This window comes from Papio anubis, chromosome X (assembly GCF_008728515.1).
Source record: "Papio anubis isolate 15944 chromosome X, Panubis1.0, whole genome shotgun sequence".
NCBI classification, from domain to species: Eukaryota; Metazoa; Chordata; class Mammalia; order Primates; family Cercopithecidae; genus Papio; species Papio anubis.
The window spans coordinates 97,129,488-97,146,290 of NC_044996.1; the positions used below are offsets into that span (position 1 = coordinate 97,129,488).

At 42.6% G+C, this 16,803-nt stretch overlaps 1 protein-coding gene across 1 annotated transcript in view; it reads right to left on the bottom strand.

Annotated features, from left to right (window-relative positions):
* Nucleotides 1-4,221: 4,221 nt before the first annotated feature.
* Nucleotides 4,222-16,803, bottom strand: part of LOC116272089 (putative protein SSX8) — a 54,922-nt gene continuing 42,340 nt past the window's right edge. Inside the window, exon 8 of the mRNA XM_031660927.1 lies at nucleotides 4,222-4,754. The gene's annotated coding sequence lies outside the window, so the exon portion shown is untranslated. The remainder of the gene's footprint in view (nucleotides 4,755-16,803) is intronic.

The window sequence follows — 16,803 nt, forward strand, 5'->3', positions numbered from 1 at the left end:
TCTGGGTACTTTATAGCCACCTAGATATCCAACAAGTCCATAGTAAGATGCACAGCAAAGCAATTATCAAGATTATAATAGAGTGATTTTTTTTTCCGAGACAGAGTTTCATTCTTGTTGCCCAGGCTGGAGTGCAATGGTGTGATCTTGGCTCACTGCAACCTCTGTCTCCTGAGTTCAAGCAATTTCTCCTGCCTCAGCCTCCCAAGTAGCTGGGATTACAGGCTTGCACCACCAGGCCCAGCTAATTTTGTATTTTTTGTGGAGATGGGGTTTCACCATGTTAGCCAGGCTGGACTTGAACTCCTCACCCCAGGTGATCCGCCCACCTCGGCCTCCCAAAGTGTTAGGATTACAGACATGAGCCACCGTGCCTGGTCTAGAATGAGTTTTTAAATTCAGTATAATACTTACCTTGTCAGGGGGCCGGGTGACCATTCAACACATCATACTGGTTAATTGTGTCAAAGTCAAAATAAATTATAGAGACAAATCCCTAAATCAAATGCTCTATTCGGGAATCACAAAATTGCAATTCAGGACATACACACGGACTAGGCTGGTCTTCAGCATGTACAACGAACAAAGAGATGTTGGAAGTTTTATTAGAAAGAAAAATGTTGCATATTGTTTTGAAATGAGGCTCATTGGCCCTGGAGAAGCTGGCTAATTCGCACAATCAGCTTTCATATTCCCTCTTTTGATCAACATCTTTCTTTGAAAACCTCACTGATCAGCCATCTTAAAGTGAGGCTTCATTGTCACTCCATGCCAGGATGGACCTGGGCCGGTTGTCTTTGTCCTATGTCAAGGGAAAGGTAAGGGAGTCAATGTCAGGGACATGGGCCACATTTGAGCCACAAAAAGGCCAGAAGGAAAAAAAAAATTCAGGCAGCTTTGTCTGGAGTTCAGCATCAAGTTCCATCGTGTTAGTCCCATCTATATTAGCATTCATCCTAAAGCACTATGCCAACATTATCCTGTTGGGAGAACTGGCTGAACAAATATTAGACAGGCAACAAGAACAGAGCTCAGAGCTCATAATCCAAAAATAATTAGCCATCGTTTTATTTTATTTTATTTTATTTTATTTTGTTTTATTTTATTGTGATGGATTCTTGCTCTGTTGCCCAGGATGAAGTGCAGTGGCGTGATCCCGGTTCACTGCAACCTCCACCTCCTGGGTTCAAGAGAATCTCCTGCCTCCGCCTCTGGAGTAGCTGGGATTACAGGTGCTCACCACCATGCCGAGCTGATTTTTGTATTTTCAGTGGAGATGGGGTTTCACCATGTTGGCCAGGCTGGTCTTACACTCCTGACCTCAAGTGACTCACCTGCCTTGGCATCCCAAAGTGCTGGGATTACAGGCGTGAGCTACTGCACCCAGCTATAATTAGCAATAGTATAATAAATTTAGTTTGTACAATGGTTTTGAACCAAGATCCCAAGAGAAGTCAAAACACTATGGGGGAATTGAATGAGACCTCTTGCTGTCTTTGAGTAGCATTTTAGGACTGTGTTGAATTAAAGCAGAGTGCCAACTCTATAAAAGAGACCACTAGATGAATCAAAGTATTTGTGAGTTAGGTTCTGTCAAGTGCCTGTAATCCCAGCATTTTGGGAGGCCGAGGCTGGCAGATCACGAGGTCAGGAGATCGGGACCATCCTGGGTAACACAGTGAAATCTCACTTCTACTAAAATGCCACAAATTAGCTGGGGATGGTGTCACATGCCTGTAGTCCCAGCTACTCGTGAGGTTGAGGCAGGAGAATCACTTGAACCCGGGAAGCGGAGGTTGCAGTGAGCTGAGATCTTGCCACTGCACTCCAACCTTGGCGACAGAGTGAGACTATGTCTCAAAAAAAAAAAAAAAAAAAAAAAAAAAAAAAAGCAGTTTTATCTTATTGTATTTGTAAACCAAAAATAGCATCCCAAGCACCTCTCCTCCCCTTAACCATCTGAATGGACTTCCTCTTCAGCCAGGGCTCTTTTAAAATTAACCTGAGAGACCGTTTTAGGCCATCACAGGATGTGTGGGTCAGACATGCCTCATTATACCACTCTGGCATCAACATTAACACAGACTTAAATCTCATAAGAAACATGTTACAACTTAGTCTCTCTGAAGCCTACTCCCTGAAGGCTTCCTCTGCAAATAAGAACTTGGGTCACCACAATCCTCTGTCTTAACCCAGACATTCTTTTCTGTTGATCCAGGGCATTTTTGTTTGTTTGTTTTTGTTTTGAAGCAGAGTCTGGATCTGTTTAATGCAATGGTGTGTTCTCAGCTCACTGTAACCTCCGTTTTCCAGATTCAAGGAATTCTCCTGTCTCAGCCTCCCAAGTAGCTGCAATTACAGGTGCCCGCCACCACACCCAGCTATTTTTGTGTGTGTGTCTTTAGTAGAGACAGGGTTTCACCATGTTGGCCAGGCTGGTCTCGAACTCCTGACCTCAGGTGATTCACCACCTTCAGCCTCCCAAAGTGCTGGGATTACAGGCGTGAGCCACAATGCCCAGCCCATCCTTGGTTTTTAGATAAACCCAACCAATTGTCAACCACAAAATTTTTATATCTGCCTATAACTGGAAGCCCCTGCTTCGAGTTGTCCTGCCTTTCTGGACCAAACCAAAGTATTACTTAAATGTATTTGACTGAGTCTCCATAAAATCTATAAAACCAAGCTGCACCCTAACCACCTTGGGCAACTCAGGACCTCCTGAGGCCGTGTCATCAGTCCTGGTCACTCCTATTTGGCTCAGAATAAATCTCTTCAAATGTTTTCCAGAGTTTGACTATTTTCATCAGGAGACATCAGGAGCAGAGCAGTTTCTGTTTTTAGTAATTTTATGGGAAAAAGTTGGATCTAGTCTAGTCTATAGGTAGATAACAAGAACTTGGCTGGGCGCAGTGGCTCACGCCTGTTATCCCACCATTTTGGGTGGCTGAGGCAGGTGGATCATGAGGTCAACAGATCGAGACCATCTTGGCCAACATGGTGAAACACCATCTCTACAAAAACACAAAAATTAGCTGGACATGGTGGCATGAGTCTGTAGTCCCAGCTACTCGGACGGCTGAGGCAGGAGAATTGCTTGAACGCGGGAGGCGGAGGTTGCAGTGAGCCAAGATCCCGACACTGCACTCCTGCCTGGTGACAGAGCGAGACTCTGTCTCAAACAAACAAACAACAACAAAACAAAACAACAACAACAACTAAAACAAGAACTCAAACAATGCACACAGCTACAATCTCATACCTAGTCTATTAGAGCTTTTCTTCAGCAACATAATTTTTCTCTATATATTGATCACTTGGGAATCTCAGATTTAAAAACCTCTTGAGGATAGAAAGTGAAACCAAGGCCGACTTTAGATTTCACCTACATTCTTAAGGTTCCTGGGCCGCCAGAAAGTGACCGTTTTTATTTACCCACTGTAAAGCTAAAAACACTTGAAGTCAAGCATTCCATGCATTTTGATGAAAGCCTTGGTAATATAACCAATTTTTTTTTTCTTTTTGAGACAGGGTCTTACTCTGTCACCCAGGCTGGTATGCAGTGGTGAGATCTCAGCTCACTGCAGCCTCCACCTCCTGGGTTCAAGCAATTCTCCTGCCTCAGCCTCCTGAGTAGCCAGGATTACAAATGCGTGCCGCCACTCACTGCTACGTATTTTTGTATTTTTAGTAGAGATGTGGTTTCATCACGTTGGCCAGGCTGGTCTCAGACTCCTGACCTCAGATGATCCATGCGCCTCAGCCTCCCAAAGTGCTGGGATTATAGGTGTGAGCCACCGTAATCGGCCCTATAACCAATGTGTTTAATTGTATCCGACTATAAAGAGAGAGCAGACTTTTTTTTTTCGTGTTTAAAAAAAAGTGGGCCGGTGCAATGAGTCACACCTATAATCCCAGAAGGTTGGGAGAGCACTTGAGACCAAGAGTGCAAGATCAGCCTGGGCAACATAACTAGACCTCCATCTCAGAGAAAGAGAGAGAGAGAGAGAGAGAGAGAGAGAGAGAGAGAGAGAAAGAAAGAAAGAAAGAAAGAAAGAAAGAAAGAAAGAAAGAAAGAAAGAAAGAAAGAAAGAAAGAAAAGAGAAAAGTAAACTATGGTTTTATTACTGCTTGCATAAGGTGGTAGGTGTGCTTGAGAGAAGAGAAGAGAGGAAAGGAGGGGAGGAGAGGGGAGGGCAGGGGAGGCAGGAGAGGGGAGGGGGAGGAGGGGCAGGGCAAAGAGGGAGTGGGGAGCTGCAGGCAGGAGGGAATAGTCTTATTACTACCTGCAGGCAGGGCCTGCATGAGGTGGTGGGTGTGCTGGGCCCAGGGGATGTGTGGGTTGTGAGGAGACGGTGATGGTGAGGCTGGAAGAAAAGGGGGTGGCTTGGAAACCAGGCTCAAGGGATCCTCAGATCTGCTTCTTGGAATAGGCAGCCTTGAGAAAAGAGTCACGGTAAGCCACAGTCATGCCATCCATCAGATGCAGAAATTCTTGGAAATCTAGCTGCCCATCACTAGTGAGATCCAGTTTCTTCATCATGTGGTCAAGGACACTGGGGCCCTCTGGTTCTTCGTGAAGGCGTCCAGTTCTCTATTCATGAAGTTTGGGAACTCCATCTTGGAGTGCATGCTATTATAACCATCCTTTCCAGTCTATTTCTGGAAAACAGCAATCAGGGACTCTCTGTAGGCCTGGAGATTTTTGCCATGTTGGAGTTGAATGAGTCACCAAGAGCAGGTTTTTACTGGACCTGTGTAAATAACCATATTGCCATAAGAATATTTACAAATAGTTTTGGAATTCTGGAAGAATGGAGCAGAAAGAAAAAGCAAACGTTTCCATCTTAGTTTACAAAGCTATACTTTACCAAATTGTTATAAACTATAGATAGTTTAACAGAGAAAATTTTCTCTTTGTTTCATTTTTTTGAGAAAGTGTTGTGCCCTGTTGCACAGGCTAGAGTGCAGTGGTGCAAACACGGCTCCCTGCAACCTCTGCCTCCTGGCTGAAGTGATCCTCTCACCTCGGCCTCCCAAGTAGCTGGGACCACAGGCGCACCATGCCCAGCTAATTGTTTTTTTGGTTTTTTGGTTTTTTGGTTTTTTTAGACAGGCTTTTGCCATGTTGCCCAGACTGGTCTTGAACTCCTGGGCTCAAGCAATCCTCCTGCCTTGGCTTCCAAAGTGAGCCGCCACACCCCACCAGAAAATTTTATTAAATGCGGAGAACCAAACATTTAAGTAAAAAACAAAGCTTTTTTTCCCCCCTTAATTTCTTTTAGAAACCAGGTCTCCTATGTTGCCCAGGTTTGTCTTGAAGTCCTGCGCTCAATGGATCCTCCTGTCTCAGCCCGAGAGCACTGGGATTACAGGTGTGAGCCACTGTGCCAAGCCCAAGAATAAATAAAGTTTTAAATAGAGGTCATAAAAACATTACCAGTTATTTAGCCTCATGTAATTTTGTTCTGCTTGATCTTGATGATCAGTTGCATGAAACCATCAGTTTTCATTAGAGTTTTGAAAAATAATTTATTTAGCTCATTGATCTGAAAGTTATTACAAATCTATATTCAATAGTACTTGTTAAAATCTTTTTTTATGAATCTGATTCTGGATGCCTTTAGAGAAGAATCAGCACTGTAGATGATAAAGCTTAGAATAGTAATGATTAAGATCTGATGAAAGGTCCACAACTGAGAAAAAATTCAGTTATTTTATTATATAGAACATTTTAAGATAACAACCAGAATCATGACTGATAGCGTTACACCAGGACCATCAGAACTCTGTAAAATTTATGTGATCTTCAGAACATTAACATCAATAACATACCTATATAGATATAAACAGCAATTAGTGTTTTTTTTAATTTGACATTGCTTTTCATATAATCTAACATATCAAATAAGCCTAATGAGAGACACATTCTTTGAGGCTCTCCAGGGGCCTCACTGGTAAATCTCAAAGTCAATTTCAGGTTAAAAAGACTTAGAATATGATTAGTTTGTTCGACAGCAATAGATAAATTAAAAAAGAATTGGATTTTGGGGAAGTTTGTCAAAGATGTTAAAAGGCTCAAAACACTTGTTCAAAACAGGATCACGGGTCACTGTGGAAATAAGTCACTCATTTAACCACAGTGATAGTCAACAGACTTCAAAAGCAATACAGAAAGTTACACGGACTTAAAAACTTAACCCTTTCAAAGCTCAGTTTTCCTAAGCAAAAAGAAACCTAATTAGTAGGCCGGACACGTTGGCTCATGCCTGGAATCCCAGCACTTTGGGAGGCCGAGGCAGATGGATCACATGAGGCCAGAAGTTCAAGACCAGGCTGAGCAATATGACAAAACCCCTTTTCTACTAAAAGGACAAAAAATTAGCTGGATGTGGTGGCCCGCACCTGTGGTCCCAGCTAGTGGAGGTTGAAGAGTTGCTTGAACCCAAGAGATGGAGGTTGCAGTGAGCTGAGATCCCGCCCCTTGCACTCCAACCTGGGCAACAGAGAGAGACTCCATCTCAAAACAAAAACAAAACAAAACAAAACTCTAGGAACAACAGAAAGGAATGCCAGGGTTAAGATAAAGGATTGTGGAGACCCAAGTTCTCATTTGCAGAGGAAGCCTTCGGGTACTAGGCTACAGAGAGAATAGGTTGTAACATGTTTCTTATCAGACTTCAAGTCTGTGTTGATGTTGATGCCAGAAAGGTATAATAAGGCATGTCTGACCCCCATTTCCTGTCATGGCCTGAAACCATCTCTCAGGTTAAATTTTAAAAGAGCCCTGACGGAGGAAGAAGTCCATTCAGATAGTTGTGGGGTGGCAGGGTTAGGATTTTATTTTTGATTTACAAGTCCTATAAGATAAAAGTGCATAAATGTTAAGGAACAATTGTCGTGCCTGATGTATGGACCATGCAAAAAGTTCACCAAACTGTCCAATGCCGTAACCAGAGACATTTGAATGACAAATCAGGGTGAGGGGATGATGTTTCCACACTGTAGACAGCTTTTCCCAAGACGTCAGAATGAGTCTTCATATCATAATGGGGCTCTTACCCCCTTAATGTCTACATTTTTATTTGACAGAACCTGACCCCCAAATCCCATAATTCACCTAGTGGTCCCTTTTATACAGTTGGCACTCTGCTTTAATTGAACCAGTCCTAAAATGCTACTCAAAGACTACAAGAAGCCTCATTCAATTCCCCCATAGGTTTTTGATTTGTTTAGCTAGTAGTCCTTAGGCTTGGGATCTTGGTTCAAAACCATTGTACAAATTAAATTTATTATACTATTGCTAATTATAGCTGGGTGCAGTGGCTCACACCTGTAATCCCAGCACTTTGGGATGCCAAGGTGGGCAGATCACTTGACGTCATGAGTTCTAGACCAGCCTGGGTAACATGGTGAAACCCTGTCTCTACTGAAAATAAAAAAAGTAGCCGGGCATGGTCGTGAGCACCTGTAATTCCAGCTGCTTAAGAGGCTGAGGCAGGAGAGTTGCTTGAGTCCGGGAGATGTAGGTTGCAGTGAGCTGGGATCACGCCATGTAGGTTGCAGTGAGCCGGGATCACGCCACTGCACTTCATCCTGGGTAACAGAGCAAGAATCCATCTGAATAAAATAAATAAAATAAAATAAAATAAAGTAAAATAAAATAAAATAAAGCAAAACAATTGTTAATTATTTTTGGATTATGATCTTTGAGCTCTGTTCTTGTTGCCTGTCCAATATTTGTTAAGCCAGTTCTTCCAACAAGATAATGTTAGCCCAGGGCATCAAGAAGATTGCTAATACAGATGACACTAACTAGATGAAACTTGATGCTGAACTCCAGATAAATCTCCCTGAATTTTTTTTTCTTCTGACCTCTTTGTGGCTCAAATGTGGCCCATGTCCCTGATATCGACTCCCTTACCTTTCTCTTGACATGGGACAAAGACAACCGGCCCAGGTCCATCCTGACATGGAGTGACAATGAAGCTTCACTGTAAGATGGCTGATCAGTGAGGTTTTCAAAGAAAGATGTTGATCAAAAGGGGGAATGTGAAAGCTGATTGTGCAAATGAACCAGCTCCTCCAGTGCCAATGGGGCTCATTTCAAAACAATATGTAACATTTTTCTTTCTAATAAAACTTCCAACTTCTGCTTCTTCGTTGCACATACTGAAGACCACCCTAGTCCGTGTGTATGCCCTGAATTGCAATTTTGTGATTCCCAAATAAAGCATTTGATTTAGGGATTTCTCTCTATAATTTATTTTGACTTTGACACAATTAACCAGTATGATGTGTTGAATGGTCGCCCCGCCCCCTGGCAAGGTGCATATTATACTGAATTTAAAAATTCACTCTAGACTGAGCATGGTGGCTCACATCTGTAATCCTAACACTTTGGGAGGCTGAGGTGGGTGGATCACGTGGGGTGAGGAGTTCAAGACCAGCCTGGCTAAAATGGTGCCACTGCATCTCTACAAAAAATACAAAATTAGCTGGGCCTGGTGGCGCATGCCTGTAATCCCAGCTACTTGGGAGACTGAGGCAGTAGAATCGCTTGAACTCAGGAGACAGAGGTTGCAGTGAGCCGAGATCCCACCATTGCACTCCAGCCAGGGCAACGAGAGTGAAACTCTGTCCCGAAAAAAAAAAAAAAAATCATTCTATTATAATCCTGATAATTGCTTTGCTTTGCATCTTACTGTGGACTTGCTGGCAATCTAGGTGGCTGTAAACTACCCAGAGAAAGACAGAAATAGCAGTGGTGATAATTAGAAAATTGTATTGTTACTATAAAAGAATAACAAAAGGGGGAAATTGTAAGGGTAACTAAACATAAAATTGAATTTTTCCTGTTGCCAAAACCGCAAGAAGATACCTTTCCCCATTTCACTTTCCCTAGAGCATTTCCTCGAGAAAATTTGTATTTGTAAGTTCTTCCTTTGATCTGTAGGCCTCTGGCCATCCTAGAACCCAGGAGGGTCTTGAACTTGAACTCCAGGCCTCAAGTGATCCTCTAGCCTCAGCCTCCCAAAGTGTTGGGATTACAGGCATGAGCCACCACACTTGTACCCTAGGAATGTCTTTCTTCAGGGCCTTGGAACCATCTCTTTGAAATGTGAACATCAAGGAAGATGATGTCCCTGTCTCCCTGTCAGCAGGGGAGTTTAGCCTAGGTGCCTTGCTCCAAGCTGTAAGCACCTGCTTGTCATAGATACATGAGTTTTATTTTTCTTTCAGATAAAGGCAATTAACTAATGCAGATGGGTACTCCAATTACTTGGTGAACTTAGGACTTGCCTGGGAGTATTTAGTTTTCACCCCTGGCTGCTGCTGTACAAGCAGGTCAGTTAGCTACATATCCAAACTTTCTGTTTTCTGCTACCATTTTTTATTGTTTCTTTGTTTGGCTTTTGTTTGTTTGTTTTTGAGAGGGAGTCTCCCTCTGTTGCCCAGGCTGGAGTGCAGTGATGCGATCTCGGCTCATCGCAACCTCTGCCTCCCTGGTTCAAGCAATACTCCTACCTCAGCCCATGGAGTAGCTGGGATTACAAGCACGGGCCACCATGCCAGGCTAAATTTGGACTTTTAGTGGAGACGGGGTTTCACCATGCTCAGCAGGCTAGTCTCAAACTCCTGAACTCATGATTCACCTGTCTTGGCTTCCCAAAGTGCTGGGATTACAGGCATGGGCCACCACACCTGGCCTCTATGACCACTTTTGGATTGTATGAAACATTACACTTCAAAGTGTGGGATCTGGCTCCCCAGACAGCTGCCAAAGGGGCAGATGATGCAATCTAGAAGTGTGGGGGAGTTTGTGCCTGTGGGTAAATTTTGACCAATAAGAAAAAGAACCAGGAGTGAGAGCCAGGTACGTAAATTCCCTCTCCTCTCCTCCCGCCATGCACCGTTCCAAGCATGGTTTCTCAGTATAGTCTGTCTAGAGGTGTCCTGTATGGCCCAAAACCTGTTTCCTTGGGAACCTGAGCTAAAACAATGGGAATTCACACACTCGAAGACAGTGTTAAGTGTTGTGGAGGACCCAGATCTGGGCAGAGGAAAATTACCCCAATAAGGAAATGGATAATTTGAGGTTTTGGAATAGAGGGAAAGACTAGAAGAACCAGTAGTAGAATAGCTTATGGGTAATATTTTTGGAGAAAAGGCAGTTTTGGTGATTTCTGCAGTGAACTGCCCAGCTCTGTAAAATATATACTTCCTTTCTTTCCATCAATCTCCCCTATGAAATCTTCCATAAATTATCCTTTTATCACTATCTATTGCCTGTGAAGTGAATTTTCTTTTTTTCTTTTTCTTTTTTATTTAGACATACTCTCTGTCACCCGGGCTAGAGAGTGCAGTGGCACGATCTCGACTCACTGTGATCTCCGCCTCCCGAGTTTAAGTAATCCTTCCGCCTCAGCTGCCCTAGTAGCTGGGACTACAGGCACGCACCAATGCCTGGCTAATTATTATTATTATTATTATTATTATTATTATTATTTTGTATTTTTAGTAGAGATGGGGTTTCACCATCTTGGCCAGGCTGGTCTCGAACTCCTGACCTCAGGTGATCCACACTCCTAGGTCTCCCAAAGTGCTGGGATTACAGATGTGAGTCACCACACACAGCCTGTCAGTTTTCTTTTGGAGAATAAAACAGATTGAGTCTTGTGCCAAAATGCAGGGGAAGCTGCACCCAGACAGGTAACAATATATTATATAAAATAATAAGGCTTCTACATACCAATATTAACCATTTAGAAAACCAAATTAAGAAAAATTACACTTATATAGTGACAAAAATACATAAAATATCTAAAACCAGATGGTTGGAGCAAGATGACAGCTAGATCCCGTGCCCCACTCAACATTCCATTGACCTGGGAAGAAATGTTTTCAAGGATCAATTCTTAACAGTAGAGGAAAAATAGGAAAACGTGTCAGTGGTCCACCAGAAATATTGAGGCATTCCTGGGAGATAGAGTAGATGGGATCAGACTGATAGAGAAACTCAAAGAGACAAGACCACAGCTCAAATCACTGTAGACAAGAGATGCTGTTTGTTTTTTGAGACGGAAACTTACTCTGTCGCCCAGGCTGGAGTGCGGTGGCGTGATATCAGCTCGCTGCAGCATCTGTCTCCCAGGTTCAAGGGATTCTCCTGCCTCAGCCCCTGTACTAACTGGGATTCACAGGCTCAAGCCACCACAGCCAGCTAATTTTTGTATATTTAGTAGAGATCGGGGTTTCGCCACGTAGGCCAGGCTGGTCTCGGAACCCTGACCTCAAGTGATCTGCTTGCCTCAGCCGCCCAAAGTGCTGGGATTACAGCATAAGTCACCGTTTTTAATGAGTCATTGTCTTTGTTGTTTTTTAGGCTTTTAATTTTTGTTTTTTATTTTTGTGGGTACACAGTAGGTGTATATTCTTATGGGGTACGTGAGATGCTTTGATACTGGCATGCCATGCGTAATAATCACATCATGGAAAATAGGGTCTCCATGCCCTCAAACATTTATCCTTGTGTTACAAACAATCCATTTACACTCTTTTAGTTTTGTTTAAATGTACGATAAAGTTATTATTGCCTATAATCACCCTGTTGTGTGTAATTGTTTGGGGGGTACCAGGAACTGCACCCATAGACGATAACAAACTTAATCGATGAATGTTGTGTGTGTTCTGACTGCTCCACCGATGAGCTCTTCTCTTCTCTCTTCCTTTTCTTGGGCCTCCATATTTCCTGAGACACAGCAACACTGAAATTAGGACAATAAACAACCCTACAGTGGCCGCTAAGTATTCAGTTGAAAGGAAGAGTTGCATGTCTCTCACATTAAATCAGAAGCTAGAAATGGCTAAGCTGAGTGAGGAAGGCATGCTGAAAGCCAAGACAGGCTGAAAGCTTGGCCTCTTGCACCAAACAGCCAAGCTGTGTATGCAAAGGAAAAGTTCTTGAAGGAAACACTAATACTAATACTCCAGTGAACAGAAGAATAAGAAAGCAAAACAGCCTTACTGCTGAAATAGAGAAAGTTTGAGTGGTCATGATAGAACATGAAACCAGCCACAACATTCCCTTAAGCCAAAGTCTAATTCAGAACAACACCCGAACTCTCTTCAAGTCCATGAAAGCTTGAGAGAAGTGAAGAAGCTGCAGAAGAAACGTGTGAAGCTACCAGAGGTTGGTTTGTGAGGTTTAAGGAAAGAAGCTGTCTCCATAACATAAAAGTGCAAGGAGAAGCCTGATGGAGAAGCTGCAGCAAGTTATCCGGAAGATCTAGCTAAGATCACTGATAAAGGTGGCTACACTAAACAACAGATTTCCAATATAGATAAAATAGCCTTCTATTTTAAGGTGATGCCATCTAAACCTTTCATAGCTAGAGAGGATTGACTCCAACTTTGAAAGAAGTTCTACTGTGGGTAAAATGCTATCCAATAGCATCACATAGTACAGAGAAATCTTTCATGAAAGGGAGAGCTAATCAATGCAAATTTCATTGTTGTCTTCTTTTAAGAAACTGCCACAGCCACTCCACCCTTCAGCAACCACCACCTTGATCAGCCAGCAGCCATCAACACCGAGGCAAGACCCTCCACCAGAAAAGAGCATGACTCCCTGAAAGCTCAGAAGTTTGTTAGCATTTTTAAACAATGAATTATTTTAAAATTAACGTATGTATTTTTTAGACATAACGCTATTGCACATTTAGGAGACTACAGTATAGTGTAAGCATAATGTTTTTATGCACTGCGAAACCAAACAAAAAAAAAGTGTGAGACTCTCTTTATTGCAGTGGTCTGGAACTGAACCTGCAATATCTCTGACGTACACCTGTATTGGGTATCAGGCATTGAGCTGAGTAAGACATGATCCCAGGTTATCAAAGATAGAATTGCTTGAGCACGTTTCATGTCATCAGGACTTCGGGATTAAATTTAATGCCTCCAAATAATTTATGAACTATGATTCTTTATTTCCATCTTATGGACAGGGAAACTGGAGCTGAGAAAATTTGGAAGACTTGCCCCAAGTCACGTGGTTTTTTATACGGACGTCAACTCCAGTCTGTGTCTCTAGATGTCATCTCTAACATCTCATCTGGAGCTGGGCAAGCTCCTCAGCCCAGCCTGGACCCAGGCTTGTCTGGGATCCATGCCACACACCCAGTCCCCACACCTGAACATAGCCAGGGAAGCCAGAGGGGTTGTTCCCGATTTGTTTCCTCTTACCAGGTGTCTTGTTAATCTTCTCAGAGGTACTTGGTTTTCCTGGGGGGCACAGCTGTTTCCCTTCATTTTGTGGGCCAGATGCTTCTGACATTCCCTTCGAATCATTTCCTTCCTCTGCTGGCTTCTTGGGCACGATCTGTGTAATGTGAAGGTCACAGATAAACAGTATCAGTGAAATTTCTATAGTGCTTTAGAGCTTACAAAGCATCTTCACATGCATTATCTTAGTCAATGTTCTCAACAATGCTGGAAGAGTTACACATGCCTAAATGAAGAGAAACCTGTTAGGTTAGAAGGGAAAGGAATGCCCTAAGTGAATAGGGTTTCCAGGTTTATCTTCACACTCTTTTAAGACTGACATTCTTGCAAACAGCAAAAATCTCCATGTAATTGAGAGTTTTGTATACAGAAGATTTAGAGAAGAATAGCATTCTAAGAATTCACAAGGTCTACAAAGGGAAGATGTTCTGTAAAATACAAGGGATCCCATATAAGCTTGTAGACAGCTGCTGGGAGAGTAAATGTAAAAACATAGGGAGGTGACAAAACACTGCTGGGAAAGATGGTGTGGGGAGACGAATACAGGGAAGGGAGAGGTAAATAAATGGTTTGTTGAAATTAATCTAGACAGCAAAGAAAGCAGTACCAGATATGGCATACCAGCCTACCGAGGCACCAACATTGAATGTGGAATTACCTGAGGTGGTACTCATAACAATTCTGGTTGCACTGGGATGTGTCACTGACCACCAATCTTATGCTACTTCTTTTTTTTTTTTTTTTTGAGACGCTGTCTTGCTCTCTTCCAGGCTGGAGTGCACTGGTGCCATCTTGGCTCACTGCAACATTCGACTCCTGCATTCAAGCGATTCTCCTTCCTCAGCCTCCAGAGTATCTGGGGCTACAGGGAGGTGCTACCACGCCCCCCTAAATTTAGAATTTTTAGTAGAGATGAGGTTTCACTATGTTGGGCAGGATGATCTCGATCTCTTGACCTTGTGATCTGCCCACCTCGGCCTCCCAAAGTGCTGGGACTATAGTCGTGAGCCACCATGCCTGGTCTTTAAGCTGCTTTGTATTCAGCTTTCTCACTTATGAAATAGTGAACAATACATGTAAAACAGGCTAAGGGAAAGTCCTCTTTGAGCTTGTAAATCCTGTTTAAATGTAGTCATAATAACAATTAATACCTTTCATGATCCTCTTTGAATTCAGTCTCCATGCTGGCAACCCAACTCCCAGATCCCTTTACCCTCTAAACCAGAGTTGAATCTGCACTTGTGGGATCACTCATTCAGGGGCCTCCGAGGGATCACTGGGCTGGGACTGGGGCTTCCCAGATGCCCCAGGTGCAGACAAGGCACTCAAGGAGCTCACAGTAGGGAGGGACCAACAGTCAAAGCGATTCCTAAGCCATGCAAGCGGCCCCGGTAACAGAGCAGCGGCCAGCTGGTCCTTCCTATTGCGAGAGTGAGTGTCTAAACAGAAGCACCAGCAGGCCCTATGGGGTAAAGCCCTAGTGAGCAACATCTGAACTTCATAAACAAATGCAAACGTGAATGAGCTTTAAATGGCTTGGAGTTCTGGATTAGACTACCCCTGCCACTGTGCCCCAGGAAAATTCTTTAACATCTCTGTACCCCGATAGCCTCATTTTATTATTATGTTGCTGTTAGCTATGATCTAAAACATGAACTATGATTCTTTACTTCCATTTCACGGACCAGGAATCTGGAGTTCAGAGAACTTAGAAGATTTGTGCCATGTCACGTGGCTTTTATATGGATGACAACCGAAGTGTGTGACTCATTATTTGGAGATAATAATAGAAACAACGTCATAGAGGTCTCCTTAAGGATTAAATAAATTAATCCATGTGAACTGCTTAAAATAGTATCTGGCATCTCTATGAAAACAAAAGAAGTATTAAGGATCACAACTCTTAGTATTATTAAGCCGTCGATGCTACATTAGGCGTTGTGATACACATGGGGGGAAGGAGGCAGTGAGGACATTTTTGATATTCTCCCACTCTTACCAGTGTTCACATCCATGAAGGGATAAAGGTTCTCTGGTCCTTTAGATTTGAGAGATACTCACTTTCAGGAAGATTCTCTGTAGCCTGCTGAAAGTCATCTGAGGACTTTCAACTGAAAGAGAATACATCAGAATTTTTCTTGGTTGGTAAAGATTTCCAAACTTCAGAGAGACTTCTGTTGCATGAGGGCATTCTGCAGCAGAGGGTTATGAGTGCACTCATTATTGAGGAGTTATTTGAGATTTGCTTCTGAATTATGTTTAGTCATGGTTGGTCCATTTATCTGTGGGATCAGTTCAGACTTGTCCATCTTCATAGTTTATCAAATGGGAACTAAACCCCATCATAGTCTCATCTTATTCCATTACATATCTTTTACTTTTTCCCAAATAATTAAATTAAATTGATTGGTTGGGAATCTGAACTGTATCCACTCAAGAAGTACAACTAAAAATCACTGTACACTTCAAATGGGTGAATCTTATGGTATGTCAATTAAGCTGTTAAATGTGTGATGAATCATGGATGATTTAGTCCAGTGGCTCTGAAATATTTTCAGTATAAAGACACTCCTTTAATATCAAAAACTTGGCAGATACTAAAGCACTGGATTTTCAGACCTCTTATAGTGATTGTGGGAGAATGTAGAATCTGACCTGTTTAGTTGGGGGGTAATAGGTCTATTGGAGACAGTTTGGACATTCTGACCTTGTCTTATAATTATGTTGTCAGAGCAGAAGAGCAAGTAAACACATATGTCCCCTTAATAGTCCTGAAATGCACAAAGCTCTCTACGCAAAGGGATCACTCTTTCAAACTCACTTTCAAGCTCATCACGGAGAATTGGGGTTGTTTGGGAATGAGAAGAGTATTTGGTTTTGATAAAATACAGAAAAACAGTGATCTTTATTACATAATGTGTCCATCACCCTCACTCATAAGATACCTATCCAATACCCATATGCTGTTAATGAGACAAACTCTGGAAGTTTTTGGCGGATCTACAGTTTTAACATTTTCTTTCTTTTTTTCACTTGTAACATTTTCTTAATTGTCCTTTGATTCATTAACAGTGCTTAGAAGAACAACATGTTCTTTAAAAAAGAAATATTTCAAACACACAGAAAAGTATAGGAAATAATATTGAGTCCAGTCAGATCTCAACATTGCCCCACAGCTATGTTAGGTCTGATTTATTTATTCAGAATATTAGAAATACTACAAACAGGCCGGGCGTGGTAGCTCACACTGGTAATCCCAGCACTTTGGGAGGCTGAGGCGGGTGGATCACCTGAGGTCAGGAAGTTTGATACCAGCCTGGCCAGCATGGTGAAACCCCCCTTCTTTACCAAAAATAAAAAAATTAGCTGGGTGTGGGGGTAGGCACCTGTAACCCCAGCTACTCGGGAGGCTGAGGCAAGAAAATCACTTGAACCTAGGAGGTGAAAGTTAGAGTGAGCTGAGATTGCCTTATTGCACTCAAGCCTGGGCGACAAGAGCGAACCTCCACCTCAAAAACA